The sequence below is a fragment of the Triturus cristatus genome, chromosome 6, assembly GCF_964204655.1.
Source record: "Triturus cristatus chromosome 6, aTriCri1.1, whole genome shotgun sequence".
Taxonomy (NCBI): Eukaryota; Metazoa; Chordata; class Amphibia; order Caudata; family Salamandridae; genus Triturus; species Triturus cristatus.
This window is the reverse complement of record NC_140589.1, coordinates 1,654,372,424-1,654,376,753: the sequence shown is the minus strand read 5'-3', so window position 1 is coordinate 1,654,376,753 and position 4,330 is coordinate 1,654,372,424. Positions and strand designations below refer to the sequence as shown.

Here is a 4,330-nt window from a genome sequence, read left to right as displayed (position 1 = left end):
AGGGGGCCCCTTCACCTACCTTGCAGAGGGCCCCATCATTTTGTTACGCCAGTGGCTTGGGCTGTCATGTCTTCTACGATGATTCCTAAGTTTCTGGAGGGGGCAGTGGGTGTAGGTGTGGAGCCGTGGCTGCCAGCCACCAGGTGGAATCCCAAGCAGATGTTTTCCAACCAAAGATCACTACTTTCGTTTTGTCTGAATTGAGCTTGAGGCAGTTTGATCTCAGCCATATGTCAACCGAGGCTATGCAGGTGGCAAAGTTGTTTTTTGTCATGGGGGTTTTGTCTCATAGGGGGAGTATCAGTTGGGGGTCATCTGCACAGAACAGTATATTGATACCATGTGATCTGTTGAGGTCGACCTGTGGGGGTATGTAGATGCTAACCAGGGTTGGACTGAGAAATGACCCTTGGGATCCACATATAAGGTTACTGGCTTCTGATGTGTAGGGTGGCATGCTGCATTTTTGTGCCCTTCCTGTGAGAAAGGAACAGATCCAAGTGAGGGCGGGGCAATGGATACCTATTTCATATAGTCTTCTCATAAGGGTTTAGTGCAAGTACGTAGATCAAGCACAATGAGGGCAGCTGTTTCTTCTTCATCAAGGCTCATCCTGATATCATCATTTGCAGCCATAAGAACAGAAGATTGGATCTGAAACCTAGCATTGTGTCTAGGAGTTGGTGTGCATCAAGTTAGTGGGTGAATCCCTGGTTGATGGCCTTCTCCATGACTTTGTGACCTTCGATGGATAAGGTAGCAGGGAGATTGGGCAGTACTTTGCTAGCTGGGTGGGGTCTGTCATAGGTTTCCTTAGAAATGCGTTGACTGCTGAGTGTTTCTAGGCCTCTGGAAATATCATGTGGTGATGGAAGTGTTTAGGATGTAGGTGAGCACGTTGTTGATTGGGGAGGTGTCCATGTTGTAGAAGTGGTGGGATCAGGTTTTTGTCTGTGCCCTGGAGTGGATGGTCCACAAAATATTGACTGTCTCTTCTGTGGTAACCGTTTCCCAAGTAGTCAGGGTGTTTTGGAGGTTTTTATTGGGTAGACTGGAGTTTAGACTGCAGTGGTTCAGTTAAGGATCAACAGTGTTGTAGATGTCTTTGATTTTGTTGCTGCATAGTTGTTGCACGGGGGTGTTGCTGATAGTGGTGAAGGCTGGTGTGATGAAGTCTTTGATGATGGTGAAGATCTTTTTAATGATATTGGAGCTGTTATCTATGCTCTCTGCTAGGGCCCTCTTCTTGGTTTCTCTGATATGCTGCTGGCAGCATTTGAGTGATGCTTCTTAAGAGTTCTTGTCTGTTTGTTTGTGGTTTGTTCTCCTCGGTGTACCAGCTCTTCTTGCTTTTATTTTGGTTGTTGTTTTTACATGGTGACAGGGAATCAGTGCATTCTGTGATCCACTCATCAGGCTGTTTGATGTCACCGTTTAGGTCATCACTGGTGTTACTCTGGTACATGCACTGGGTGTGAGACCAATTACATTCTCAGATGCTGCTCCATTTTCATCTGGCCAGGCTTGTGGTAGTGGGTTTTGTTTGGTGAGGGATGTTGATTTTGAAGTGAACAATGACACGATCGGTCCAGGTGAGAGACTTAATTGCTGTGATGCCATTGAACTTGGTGAAAACGGGGTCAAGGCTGTGTCTGGTGGAGTGGGTGGATACGGTAACGTTGAGTCAGTCCAAGGTTTCCAAGACTTTTACGAAGTCTGGTTGTTCCAGTCATCCAGGTCTTAGTTGTGATCTCCTATCTAAATGTAGGTTTTGGAGTCGATGGTGAGGAGGGAGACAAAATCTCTGATGTTGTTGGTGTAAGTGGTTTGTGGTCCAGGTGATCCTGGTGATTGGTAGTTGAGGGTTCCGTTCAGGGTGTATGTTGTTGAGGTTCGCAGTTTAAAGATATATAAATCATAAGCACCTACTTTTATGTTTCATCAATCTTTTCTTCATTCTTGTCAGTGAAGTGTCTCACTTCCCATGCAGCTCTACCAAAGTAACTGCTGCCCCTGACCCTTGCTGGTCAGAGTTCGAGGCACCTGCCTGCGCCACATCCCTGATGGTCAAGTGGGGAGTTTCTCTGCTCTGCTGCTGCTCTGCCCTTTGCCTTCAGATCTTTTTTTTCCTTCTATTTTTCACTTTTTACTTTTTTCACTTTTCATCTTTTTTCTTCCTTCTTTCTCTTGCCTCTGTTGCGCCTTTTTCCCCGTGCTGCTGCTCAACTCCTGTGGCCTGCCCCATCCAGCGCCGCTTCTCGCTTTCCCACCTCCCAGCTGTCCAGCCCTCCCCCTGACACTATATATGGCACCCACTGCACAGGGAAAGGAGCGATCTCACTGTGCTTGTCAGTGAAGTTCTTGACTTCTCACGCATCTCAGAGTTTGAGGCCCTCCTCCACCTGCAGGCACGCATCTGTGCCTCATCCCTGGTGGCCCTGTGGGGAGCTTCTCTGCTCTGCTCTCTGTCTCTCTGCCTTCTGATCTCTTTTTAGGTCGAGGACTACCGGTCTGCCGAAGGCAGAACCGGAAGTCGGAAGATTTAATGTTTCCTAGAGTGGCTATTTAGCCCGCCTCTCTTTTTGCTTCTCCTCCATTGGCTGGCTTCCTAAACGGAGGCCCGCCATTGGAGGAGAGAGCCGTCCCTCCAAATAGGCTCCGTCTTTTTCAGATTCGGGGGCGTGTTCCTTGCTGTTCTTTCCACTTTTTAGCCACGCCCTTTTAGAACAGCAGGAACACGCCCCCGAATCCGAAAAAGTTTCGAAGCTTCCATCCGCCATTTTTTTGCTATAGTCTGGCCGTGAGGATCCATCCGTCCGGCGCCGTGTTGTTGTGCTGGTGGCGGCGCTGCCGGGGCAGGCTTCACCGGATAGAGTGAGCAGAAGAGCTTAGGGGTGACTTCAGCAAATAATTCTGGGCTGCTGATTCTGTTTTGGTGGTCTCTGTAACACGTGTGGTTTTGTGGCAGTTTGCAGCTCGGCGACTTTTGCGTTGTGATAGCCTGATTACGGTGACTGCTGCGACTTACTTGACTCTTGGTTTAGGACGTCTAAGGCATGGGGGCTGTCACCGATGACGAAATTATCCGTAAGCGGCTCCTAATCGATGGCGACGGTGCCGGTGATGACCGACGCCTCAGCCTGTTGGTTAAGTCTTTCGTGAAGTGGTGTCACTCCGACTCTGAGGACGGGGACGTCTCCTACCAGCAGATGCTCGCCACAGTCTCGCAGTGTGAGTTCGCAATGGGAAAAGCCCTTCTGGTGTATAACATGAACCTGCGAGAGACGTTCAATTATGAGCAGATGTACGCGGACATAGAGAGCAGTATTGCTGCAGCCCGCGAGAAGGTCTCCGACTGCTAAAGGCAGATCCTGCATGCCAAGCAGATTCGGAAAAACCGACAGGAATACGACTCCCTGGGCAAAGTGCTTCAAAGGCACCCGGACAGACACTAGACGCTGGGGCAGCTAGAGGGCTTGAGCGAGGAGCTAGGGCGCCTGACTCAAACCAAAGGAGATACGGAAGACCGCTTGGAGCTGAAGCGCAAACAGTTCCACGTCCTTCTCAGCTCCATCCACGAGCTACAGCAGACCCTGGAGAACGACGCAAAACTGGCCGAGGAGTCACAGGAAATGCACACGCAGAGTGAGAGTAGACCGTGAGAAGCTGGGTGGCATTCGTTGGCGGGTGCCTACCCCGCTTATTAAGTTATTCCTACGGCGGGTGCCCACCCCGCCGTACATCGCTCTTTTACCGCTGTAGATCTCCGCCGCTGCCGCCCGCGAAACCGGAAGTCAGGCGCCGGAGTTGTGACAGGGGCGGGACTTAGAGGCAGGAAGCGACGGGAGCCTACCCCGCGCTCCTGCATTGGCCGCCAGGAGAGCTGCGCTTCCCCGAGGAGAGGAAGACGACCGGAGCTGGTGCGGAGGGGGGCGCGAGGCACATCGTCGGTGCCTGCCCCCTCCGCGGTGCAAGACGCCTGGAGTCCTCCCTGCGCCCGGTGAGTGGGGCTCTCTCCGAGAGAGGGGGCCGGGGCAGTTTGGTCGGACACAGAGCGAGGTCGCTCCAACGGCCGCAGAGTAGTCTTTGAGAGCCTGCGTGGCTCCAAGGCTCGAGGGGTCACGTATCTGTCTAGGCTCCAAAGTCGGGGGCATTTTGCTTAATAAGAGGAGCGGTCCCGGAAGGCAGCGGGACGCCCCAACATTGGCCCCCCATATTGGTGCAGAGTCCAACGAGACTCCAACGGTTGGGGGACATTGCTGATTCTCGAGCGCGGGTGGCACTCCCACGAAGGGACAGTGTTTGTCCAGAGCGCGAGTACGCTCCAACG

At 51.9% G+C, this 4,330-nt stretch overlaps 1 pseudogene; it reads left to right on the top strand.

The window, feature by feature from the left end:
• The first annotated feature begins 3,033 nt into the window (after positions 1-3,033).
• On the top strand, positions 3,034-3,662 carry LOC146821766 (THO complex subunit 7 homolog pseudogene; annotated as a pseudogene).
• Positions 3,663-4,330: the final 668 nt, after the last annotated feature.